We start from the raw sequence: 12,446 nt of genomic DNA, 5'->3' as shown, positions 1-12,446 counted from the left end.
GGGAGTTAACTGAGTGAAGAAGATAAGAAAGGTATTCCAGACTGGAGAAACAGCATGTGCAAAGCACCATGCACGAAAGGCACAATAGCTACATGTAACTGTCTTGATGATGTTTGTTATGCTCTTCTCAGTATCAAGAGTCTTTACATTGGAGGTTAAAAATAAAGAATAACAGATGGGTAGTTGTGGATTTCACCTCCATCTTCCCAAACCGAGTGATTCTGTCTTTTGGCTCATTTTTGTATACCAAGGACAGCTAAAGCTGACTTTCTTGTTTTCAATATTATCTATAAAACTTTATCTCTCCTTTGACATTCATTTCTTAGTGTTAGTCTTAGAGGTCTATGAAATTCTCTTTTATTTATAAAGATGAGCTCTTCAAAAAATCCATATAATTTCTTTAGATATTCCTTCTTTATTCCCTTAGATATTTATTCTTTATTTATACATAGGTTTAATTTTTGTTTTGTTTATCCTTTTTTCTCTTAAAAATATTTTTGGGGGTGGAAAGGCAAAGGAGAAGGTTCTAGACATCACATCATGCCTATACTTTGCCTACTTTTTAAATAAATGCTCTAAAAACCTACATGTCTGTTTGAGAATCTCCAATAGACAATTTTTATACTTTTATGAACTCATAGGTAACATGGCAGAAACTGCTGCTTGTGTCTCCCCAGTATTTAATATTTTTCTTTATTTTCTGAGTGAAAAAGTCCACAAATTTTACCAGAACACATAATAAAGACCATATTTTCAGCCTCTTGTAGCAAAGCATGTTCTTGGGCCTAAATTTTGACAAATTTAATGTAAATAGAGATTATGTATATGCAGAAAGTGTCCTTAAAGGAAGGTGACATAAGCTTCTTTAATGAGGATGAAATGATTGGAGCTTTAGCAGTCATCTTGGACTAGGGTGAAGATGAACACATCAGAAACGCAGTAGTAATAAAGAAGATAAAGTAATAGCCAGCAGTATATTTAGTACTTACTATGTAGCAAGAATGATTCTTCACACTTTATATGTATTAATTTATACATGCTTCTCAACAATCATATAAACTAGGGATCTCAATTTCTTCATCCTAAATAGTACTTAAGAGCAGGAATCATGCAGATGCATTGCCTGGGCCAGCATTTTGATCCTGCATTATACAATTGGTACCTTATTTAGCAAGTAAGGAGTTAAGAATAGAGTCTGAAAATGAGAAGCACTCATTAAACATTAGCTACTATTACTTTTGAGTAGTTATTACAAATTACTATCCACAGTTCCAATTAACAATTTTCATTAAAGTAATTTATAGTTAGTGATTATAAATCTATTTACAGATGTAGAAATTGAGGCAGAGGGAGATGAAGTGACTTGCCAAAGATTAAATAACTAGGAAGTGGTGAAGTTGGGCTATCTGTGCTCTTAACCTGTTCTATTCTGAATGAAAAGCTGAAACGAGCCTGGGACCTGCACTTGGGATCTCGCTACACGAATCCTGGTGAGCTGACCTCTGTACCTTTTAGCAAAGAATGAAATCTTATGCACTAAACTAGTTAATTTGAGTGTTCTGTTGCATGCAGCTAAACTTAATTCTAACTATAAGATGTCTTAATTTCCCCCAAGATTGCTGTCACTGCTAGATCATTAAGCAATTCTTCCTTATGTTTCAAAGTGAAGTTCAGAGTAACAATTCTTGTTACCCTTTCTATATTTTGTGAGATAAAATTATGAGCAACACTAGTGAAGAATCTCCCAGGAAGTTTGGTTGATTTTTAACAGAGTTGATGTCCCCACAGCTATGTGGATAGATCCAGGCCCCACAGCTGTATCAGCATCTTTCCTAGCCCATTTTATCAGCTGTATTAGGAAATAATCATTCACATTCCCTACAGGCTCAGACATTTAATAGTACACTTCTCTCAGGGCGGCACCAGAGTTCTCTCACTTTTTATTTTCAACCAGTTTTAAGAACATTTTTATCTTTTTTATCATAGGTGCCTGACTAGTTTATGTCCAGGGCTTCTTGTTGCTAAACTCATGCCTTAAAATTCAGTGTGTTTTGAGAAATCATGAACCTCTTCATTTAACATAAAGTGTTAGTTCTTCACCAATTCTGCTGGGATTATTTCATAAAAATATAATTGGATTTGAATCTTGCTTTTCAATTTTAGGTGTCAGGTCCTGTTGAAAAATGTTTAGTATAAAATAGCATAAGTAAAAAATAGAGTAAAATAATGAAGAAATTATTAAAATTTAAACTAATAAATTTAGAGGTATAGTGAAATCTATTACTTTGTATTTGTTCCATCTGATGATGCTATTAGATAATGATCTTTAACTGTTGCATAGAGATTCATCTATAGCTGTTGTAATTTTAGGCAGTTTAAATGATCTAAGCTAGGTATAGAAATTCACATTAGCACATTTTAATAATTTGCTTAATTTTATTTTTATAACTCTTCTCAGAAATGTGAAGCTGGAAAATTCATTATCAGCACTTGAACATGAGGTAAAAATGAAAAAGTACTACTTGGTGTACATTTTATTTCAGAATAACCAAATAGAGTATCTTTTGAAAGCTCATCTGTTTTTTGTTACTGCTTCTTAGGCAGATAACCACAAATATGATTTCATTTAAAGTAGAATCTTCTCAGATATACTCTGAGGTATAGCACCAACACACTAAAGTAAATACCACAAAACATCCTTTGCCTTTGAAACATAACTGCTGTCATAATGACCATGTGCTGGATGTAGGTTTCGAACACCCAGTGACCTCTGACATTTATGACAAATTATGTACCAAAGTGCTAGCGATGCCTTGTTAAAATGAAGCCAGAGGCCCTCAAGATCTCAACCCCTCTTGTCTTTAAAAGCATGGGTTAAATGGCAGCAAGAGGCAGATTGGACAGAAAACAGACATGGCAAAAGCTAAAAGGAAATAAAATCCTCATCCTCTAGCCTTTGACTTTTGCAGCTAGCTGCACTGCAATGTGCTTTCAACCATTAAACTACCTTAACCTTCGGAAGAACGAAGCCAGTTAAAATTGACTGAAAATTTGCACATCGCCACACAAGATTTGATTGATTCTTATTTGGAAATTGCATGGAGGACAGTCACTTATTGTAATATTTTTAACCAATAAAATGTTTCTCAGTCACCTTTGGTGCACAATGAAATTGATGTCATATAAAAAGCAACATGAAGAACACTTTTCAAAGTCAGAAAGTTAGTCTTGCTGTGAAACACAGTAGCACCAGTTGAATGTAGTCAGAGCAGGCTAAAGTGTAAATGTTTTTTATAAAATACATTAAAAATTTATGTTTTGGACCATAATTCCAAAGATATACACACTAATTGTATACACATGAGATAAACCAAAGTTTGTATTTAGCATAAAAAATCTGTATTTTTTGTAAAGGTAATTATTTTGTTGTTATCTAGTCAGAAAAAAATGATGTAAGGTGAGTAGGGAAAGGATGGATTCTACTCTCTTCCCACTAAAAAAAAAAATTACTTGTAGGAAAAGTAGGGGTTCTAAGAATAGAACATATCGCCTTTTTTTTTTTTTTTTTTTTTTTGACTTATCCATGTAAAACAGACTGTATGACCCTTGGCATCAAAAATTAGAATCTGAGCAAGAAACCCATGGAAAACGAAGGCATTTATTTATGCAATGCAAAAACCTACATCATACCTCCAGGCTTGTCTAAACAGTAGTTTACCTATTTTTTTTAATGAGAAAACTTTTGTAACTTTGTTTTGTTGGAGATATCATTGATAGCTTTGAGAACTGCTTTAAATAAAATGCTAGCTTGTTCAAAGGAGAATTCATTAACAAGAAAAATCAACTTATAATTAAGTTTAATACTGTGTATGGGGAGGAAAAGTCAAACCTCAGTCGACAGGTTTGACTCTTCAAATTGGATTAAATGATAAATAAAAGGAATACTAGAATTACCCCCACAATCATGATTCTTTTGGGTGTGTATTATAAGCTGTATTTTTCTTATCTTTTGTCTGGACTACTTTTAGATGGCATGGGCCACACATTTAGATAAGTTTTCACTATTCTCTCTTAATATAATTTTATAAGGTGTGGGTGCCTATATAAAACATGCACATAAATATATGAATATGTCTGTATATATGTAGACATATTTTATAATTATAACTTCATAGTGTTTTATTTGGATGTTCTAATTGGCATTTCAGAGACAAAATGTGATCTTAGGCAGCTTGTCTGCAATATATTTCCACTTCCTTTCCACTTCCTTTCTGCCTTTACATTTCAGCAAATTGTCTTTCTCTCATCCAATGCCTTTGTCTACTTTGTCCCTACAAAGACCACTGCCTCCTTTTGCCCCTTTCCCACTACTTATCATCTAAATTGGCATCTGTGATGCAGTCCCCAGGACACATTTTCGGTTTGGATCACACCAATGAGTACAATGGGCCCTTAGAGACTTTTCATGGAATTGTTTGATAGGACTTTTAGAGATCATATAAAACAGTGATTTTCCACATATAAGTTTTTTAAATTAATGGAACCCCTTTTACTTTTCCAAAGATATCTGTGGTTGAAATATAAGTGAGAGTATTAAAGCTCTGATCATTCATCTTGACTTCCTTCTCCATGAAGATCTTTCCAGCTAATATGGCTTACAAAGAAATCTATGAAAAGAGTTTGAAAAGCCCTGATATAATCCAACTGTACAGACATAAGACTAAATTTACAAGGAGTGAAGGGACTTTGGCTTCTTGTCTGAAATTTTGCCCCTTACTCAACCTCATTATACTTTAACACCCCTTTCCTGGGACTCCTGCTCTGTCATGATCTCACCGCCTCCTCTTAGATAAAGTCATTGAATACTAGTATGTTGTCATATACTTTTTCTCAGAGTTTTTAAAGAATACTTCGCTGAAATGATGCCATCAGGAAGGAGACATTTTTACCTCTGTCACCTATCAACGTGAGACCATAGCAGGTAACAATTAAATGTTAACATAAGTCATTATTTTCTTTAGAATTGACAAGAATTACTATACAGCCTGAGACTGGCAGAAATAGAACTAAAGTGAGCAGTTTTCTAATCTTTATTGTAACAATTTATTATGTGATTTTACTTGAGACACCTTTCCAATAAGACTTGTGAATCAAAATCTTTATGTCAGTACCCAACTCAATAAGGTTGAATGAGAATTTCAAATGTGAAATAAAATAAAATAAAATAGATTTACTTATGCTGAAGAAGTTACATTGTACTTGCTTTGTGGTTAAATTTGTCTGTTAATACTTGTGACTGCCAAGACTATATTTTCCCCTGGGGATTTTGTTTTCCTGCATTAGTATTTTCCAATCTTAGTCTTGGCTGGTAGATGAGAATATTTGCCCTACCCTCCTCATCTGCTATAATTGTTGTTTCTTATTCTGTAACAAATGTGCCTCTACCATCCATTCCTAAGACTTTATACCTCTACTGTCTACCCATTGGCTCAATACTATGGAGAAGAAATTGTGGTACCCTAGGACTGTCTGAAATAGAATGGCTTCTTTTTAAAATATAAAAATTCCTTCTTGTTGGTGGGTTCAAATAGAAGGTGGCTATCCACTATCTGGACAGGAATTTATTCTTCGAGTCAAGAGGCGAGCACATGTTTCCACTATTAAATGTACCAGTATATTCATATCTATATCCAAAAGCTCTGCCTTTCCCTATTTCTAAGATAAAACTCTGCACTTGCACCCTCATCACATCTCTTATCTATTCAAAGATATCACTCCAGCAGTTCTCCCTCTATCTCCTGCATCTTTACTGTTCCCTTAAACTGTGCAAATGCAATGTAACATCCTCCACCTTTAACACAAATCCTTCCTTTGAACTGTCTTCACTGCCTATCTCTGTCTACTTACCATGCCATTTCTTTCCTCTGCCTTGCAGCAAAACTCCTAGAAATAGATCCTAGAGGCATCTCAATTTCCTCTCTTTTCTTTCCATTATTTTTTTCTTGAATCAACTCCAGTCAGTCTTTTTGTTATTCTGAAACTGCTTACAGCAAAATCTCCTGGATCGTTTATGGGCTGAGCCAGTCTCAGAATTATCTTGCCAAAGAATAGGAGACTGAGGCCTTTGTAATCCCCGTATCCCATCTTCTCTTTACCAAGAATTACCTCTGTGGTCTTTGATTCCATACACCACCACAAGAGCTGAGTGAGCTTTTCCACTTTGTAAGAAGTCTGGAGGCAGTAAAGCAGAAAAACTTGGAAGGCTGTTAGCATGTACTGAAACTGTCCACCACAGCTCAGCTGAGCCTAAAAATTGGTCAAGGAGATATGATAGGACACAAAAAGTATCTGCTTAGACCCTTTTTCTGTTTGCTCTTTTTCTCTTTTCATCAAACTTCCTTATCTCCTAACCTTTAAATTAGTGTGTGCCAAGAGTGAATCTTTAGACCTTTTCTCTTTTCTAATTGTATTCACTATTTATGTTACCTTACTCAGCCCAATGACTTCAAAATCATGTTTATGATGTTAAATTCCAATTTTACATTTACATTTTTTTCTGAACTCTAGATCCATATGGAAGGTACCCACTCAAAATCTCTACTGGAGATTAGCTCAAAACCAAACTATTGACATAAATTTACCTTATAACTCAGAAATTTTCCTCCAAGGAATCTACCCAGGTGAAGTAAATACATACATCTATATGCAGACTTGTACATGAATGTTCAATGTTGCATTATTTCTAATAGCTGCAAACTGGAAACAATCCAATTAGTGATCTATCCATATAATGGAATACAATTCTGCAATAAGAAGGTACGAAGAGTTGATATATGCTATAACATAGGTGAACCTCAAAACATAATACTTAGTAGAAGAAACTAGGCACAAAAGACAATATATTGTAGATTCCGTTTGTTGGAACCCAATTGTCGATTCCCTCCTGGGCAGGGGTCGCCGCGAAGGATCACCGACACGAGATTCACAGCAGAGAGTTATTTATTACTAGCGCGCTAGGGTCCCAAGCTCTAAGTTGGCCCTGGGACCCCGAGTGCTTGTTACAGGTTGTTTATATAGGCAAACACAAGTTCAAACACAGCTTAGGGCGCGAAATTCAAACAAAGCTTTAGGGGCGTGGTAATTGGGTCTGTCTATGGCCTGAGCAAGGTATCTTGTTCTGATTGGTTGGGGCGGGACCTTAGGAGGTTCTTTCCTGGAATTGCTGATTCCGGGAACATTGGGGACATTGAGTCAGGGTGGGACCCAATGAGGTTATCAGGGTGGGACCTCATGAGGCTATTTCCCGGAATTGTCTTTCTGTTGGGTTCTGGGAACATCGGGGGGCTATCCGTGGCCATCTGGGGTTTAAGTTTCATGATGGCCAAGCTTTCTAAATTTTATGAGGCTTAGGAATTATGAGGCCTAGTTTCACGTTTACATGGAATGTTCAGGAAAGACAAATCTATAGAGACAGAAAGTAATTTTGTGGTTGCCAAGGGACTGAGGTGGATACACGGAATCACTGCAAATAGGCTAAAAGAATTTTTTCGGCGGGGGTGAAAATATTCTGCAATTAGATTGTATTTGTGGTTGCACGACTCTAAATTTACTAAAAATCATGAAATGCTATTGTTCAAATGGATGAAATTTATGGTAGGGAAAATACACATCAATCAAAATTTTTAACTCAAGATCTTATGCCTCAATTTTTTTCCTCCTCTAATCATCTCCATTTCTGGAAATGTCAGCTCTGTTTTCCTAGTTACTTAGGCAATAAATCTGGGAATATTTTTTGACTCTTTTCTTTCTTTTTCATCACAAATCTAATCTGTCACCTCTACTACTGGTAACTTCCTCACTACTTTCTACTGCTACCTTCTCTTCTCCACTACCGCTCTGGCAAGCTACCATCATCTCTTGCCTTGACTGTAACAATAGCCCTCTTGCCAGTCTTCATGTGATTATCCTTACCACTTTATTATTTATTTGCCATACAAGCAATTATTCTACTTCTTCATTCAAAATACTTCAGCACAATTCCTTGTCAGAGTAAAATGCAAAGATGTCACCACGTTAAAGTTTCCAGATAAAATACAGGATACCTTGTTAAATATGAATTTCAAGTGAACAACAAATACTTTTTTAATGCCTGTGTGTGATACAATATGAGGGACATAGATATATTGAAAATATTAGCTGTTTATCTAAAATTCAAATTTAACTGGACACTCTGTGCCCTTATGTCCTAAATCTAGCAAAACTACATCTTGGTCAAAAGGGTACTCCATGATCTGGCCTTCCATTGTCACTCTGGTCTCATTTTCCTCCTCACGCCTCTTAATCAAGCTAATATGGCCTTTTCGTTGGTTTTCAGACGGGTGAAGTATATTCTTACTGTAGGACCTTTACACTTGGTCTTCCCTGTACCTGCAAAACTCTTTCCCCAAGTATCAAGTGTAGTTTGTTCTCCCATTTCATTTAGTTTTAGGCTCAAATGTCAGCTATTCATGGAGGTCTTTCCTGATCAACCAATAGAAAATAGCTCCTGCAGTCTGCAATTGTCAATGCTCTCATTAAGCATTGTTGATCTTCTTAGTGTTTATTACAAATTAATATACTTTTTTTTGTATATATCTGGCTGTAAAGGCAGAAAAATTATTTCTTTTTCACTCCTGCATAAGAAAAGACTAGAATAATACTTGGTAGATAATAAGCAATCAATAAATTTAATCATCTATCCATCCTCCCACCCACCTACGCATCTATCCATCCATTCATTTGTTCATTGATCCATTCAACACTTTTCCTTTTCTAGGTTCTACGTTTCAAATCACATGCAGTGATACTGTCAATGTATTAAGTCATGTATTTTTGGAAGGCAAGTGTGAAAAGAAAAGTACGGGTTTGGTGAAGCTAACAGAGACAAATTGGCAGACAGAAATAGATGTGTGTCTGTAGACTAATAATGGAATGAGTTGGATAGGAACATAGTTGCATCACTTGTGGTGTTTCCCTGAGTGACAAGCCCACCCACTCAACTGGAGTTCAGGGAAGAGGTCAAGTTAAGAGACAGTATTTGGGACTCATCTGACTAGGGGTGCTAGTTAAAACTGGCATATGCTGAGCTCCTGTGAGCAGCTGCTCCTACACACTCAGGAACTCTCCATTAACATTTAAACTGACTGTCAAGTCCATAATTTTGTCCTTTCTCCTCCATCAATTACCCTCTTCCTTCTACAATGTAAGTCTTCTCTAACCACTGAACATTAACCATTGTCTACATAGTTCTCCAGTATGTCCATTTTTAAAAGGATTTCACTTTACTATGCAGTCTTGCTCCATCTTATTTCTCTTTTCCTTGATTCCTTTACTTCCTAAGCATATTATATCCCCTCAACAATTGTATTGAATTTGAATTCCCCAAGGTCACTAATCACAAATCCATTTATATTTTTTCAATATTCATTTCTTTAGACTTCACAGTAGAATCTGAGACCCTTGGCCACTACCATTTTCTTTGCATTTTTCATGCTTTATTTTTTTTCCAATGTTACTTAACAATGTTTCATTTTTCTTCCTATTGCCTGTATAGTCTTAGATTTTCTCTATATAACTTGACTTTTTCCTCTATGTTTTTATCATTTGATGTGAATACTTGCCCAAGGTCTGTTATTCACTCCCTGTAAATCTTTCTATAGTCTCTTGTCTTTAAAAACGTCATATAGCCTCATGACTTTGAATTTATACACTAGATATAAGCTTCCCTAGCCTACATCACCTGTTTAGTTTTCTTATTCCTCCAGCTCTGATAATACATCAACATCTGCTTATTATGTGTATTTATTTAAATGTACTGCAGATATTTAAATTTCATCATATTTAAAATATAACTTAAAAAATGATATATCCTGTCTTCTCAAACAGCTTTTTATGTCACTTAGCAAAGCTCTGACTTACCCTTCTTTCCAAAAACTGTTTTTAAATATTTGATAATTAGACAAGTATTGTTTTAGATACAGAGAAAGCTGAAAGGTTTTATTTATTTATAAGCAAAATGTATTTTAAAGAACATACATAAAAATATACCAAGGTATTTGCCTTTATTATTAGTCAGCTTATTCTTACCGGTTTGAGGCTTAAAGTAACAGTGATACTTCAGAAATCAGGATGGTAAAACTGTAGAGAGATATATATATATAGATATAGATATAGATATAGATATAAAATATGTATACACATTTACATCCATACTCACATTTTTTTCTTGGTTCCTTTAAGCTGTACTAAACATCATATTACCTTCATATATACTAGAATGCCCATCAAATCACTCTCTAAACCTATGTCCCATGCTCTCTTATTCTGTCCAATTCCAAAGACAGCAATTGAGCAGCCAAGTTTGTTGGGGGAACTCTGGTTGTTGTATCTGGTCAAAACCAATCTCCCTCATTTCTGGCAATTCCCCTCTGTGTCTCAATATCTAATGACCTCTCCATAGATAGTGGGATTTCCATGCAATAGAAGTTTGCTACAGTTGTCCATATGTTTCTTTTAAAATGTTTAGCATTTGTATTTGTTTAAAAATTTTCCAATTTCAGAGAACATAAACAAGTTGAAAAAATTATTTATAGAACTTTATAAGGAAAGATACAGTTAAGTATGGGATGAGCAAAATTAATTTTTAATCAATAGATATGTTTTAATTCTTAACTATCTAAAATGCAAGTTAGAAATAAATGCATGTTCATTGGATTTATAGTTTGGAGTACGAGAAGAAACCCTGGAATTTTGAAGAGAGATGATGAAAAGGTGAGAAGGGAGTTCCATTTTTTTTTTTTAAGGGCAAAATTAAACAGAAGACATGGAGAATAAAGGGAAGAGGGAAAAGAACAAATTAGGAAAGAGGAGAATTATCAGAGAAATTCATAAATCAACAGATTCATAAGGTCTGACAGTCTCATTGTAGGGCTGTGCTATTACTAAAGCAATACAGTTTTGAATTACAATAAAATAGAAAAAATCGCATAGAAAGAAAAGCATAATGACCAAATACTCAAAAATACTTTAGTGATATAGATAATTCATTTTATTTATATGAGGACGAATAAAATAATTTCAAAAAATTGACATGACACGAAATAGTTCTATAGCTGCCTAGATCCTTAGGTGAAGATTTTTATGTGTGTACAAACAGCACATGCAAAGTTAGATAGAAAACCATCAAGAATAACAGCTAGTGATTTATAGTAGAGTTAGTAGAGGTTAGGTGTTTAATGTTACTTAGGCATAATTTGACAATTTGATGGAGGTTTCAAAAGAGAGAAACTATGTGTATATGAATACATATTTACCTGTTAGATATTGATATAGTTTAGCTGTGTCCCCAGCCAAATCTCATCTTGAATTGTAGTTCCCGAGACCGGGCGCGGTGGCTCAAGCCTGTAATCCCAGCACTTTGGGAGGCCGAGACGAGCGGATCACAAGGTCAGGAGATCGAGACCATCCTGGCTAACATGGTGAAACCCCGTCTCTACTAAAAATACAAAAAACTAGCCGGGCAAGGTGGCGGGCGCCTGTAGTCCCAGCTACTCCGGAGGCTGAGGCAGGAGAATGGCGTAAACCCGGGAGGCGGAGCTTGCAGTGAGCTGAGATCCGGCCACTGCACTCCAGCCTGGGCGACAGAGCGAGACTCCGTCTCAAAAAAAAAAAAAAAAAAAAAAAAAAAAATTGTAGTTCCCATAATGTCCACATGTCATGAGAGGGACCTGGTGGGAGGTAATTAAATCTTGGGGGTGGTTGCCTCCATGCTATTCTTGTGATAGTGAGTGAGTTCTGATGAGATCTGATGGTTTCGTTGGGGGCTTTTTCCCCCTTTGCTCTGCAGTTCTCCTTGCTGCCACCGTGTGATGAAGGACACGTTTGCTTCCCCTTTCACTGTGATTGTAAGTTTCCTGAGGCCTCCCCAGCCATGCTGAACTGTGAGTTAATTAAACCTCTTTCCTTTATAAATTACTCAGTCTCAGGTATGTCTTTATTAGCAGCCTGAGAACAGACTAAGACACATATGCATATATTATATAGGTCTAAAACATATGCATATATAATATATGCTTATATGTTATATAGTTATATCACTATATATCATTTTACATTGTTGGAGAATGGTTATATACTAGAAAATATCCTACATAATTGGTATCTTGTTAATGCTTATACAATTTATGAAATGTGTGTATTATGATTTTCACTTTAACAATGAGGAAAATAAAATTAAGAGATATTAAGCAACTTCTAGATTGCATAGTGCATGTTAAAAAAAAAGTTCTCAATGAGTCATAAACATCATGTTCTTTGTATTATAACATGTTGCCTCCCTATAGATATGAATGAAAATGAGGATATAATTTGCATGGATTAAGTGTCTGTATATTTCAAAATGTAGCCTG

The 12,446-nt window shown here is 35.2% G+C and overlaps 1 long non-coding RNA gene across 9 annotated transcripts in view; it reads left to right on the top strand.

The window, feature by feature from the left end:
• The window catches only part of LOC123574002 (uncharacterized), a 144,224-nt gene that overhangs the window by 23,516 nt on the left and 108,262 nt on the right, over window positions 1-12,446 (top strand). For 4 of the 9 annotated variants that reach the window (XR_012414572.1, XR_012414571.1, XR_010587452.2 and 1 more), the window contains one exon: window positions 11,885-11,978. This is a non-coding gene — a long non-coding RNA (uncharacterized lncRNA). Of the gene's footprint in view, window positions 1-4,894; window positions 4,982-10,759; window positions 10,810-11,410; window positions 11,485-11,884; window positions 11,979-12,446 lie in introns of all 9 variants that reach the window. The other 5 variants (XR_012414574.1, XR_006698791.3, XR_012414573.1 and 2 more) reach the window with 4 other exon arrangements.

This window comes from Macaca fascicularis, chromosome 6 (assembly GCF_037993035.2).
Source record: "Macaca fascicularis isolate 582-1 chromosome 6, T2T-MFA8v1.1".
NCBI classification, from domain to species: domain Eukaryota; kingdom Metazoa; phylum Chordata; class Mammalia; order Primates; family Cercopithecidae; genus Macaca; species Macaca fascicularis.
Note: the sequence above shows the minus strand (reverse complement) of the source record. Positions and strands in the feature narration are given on the sequence as shown.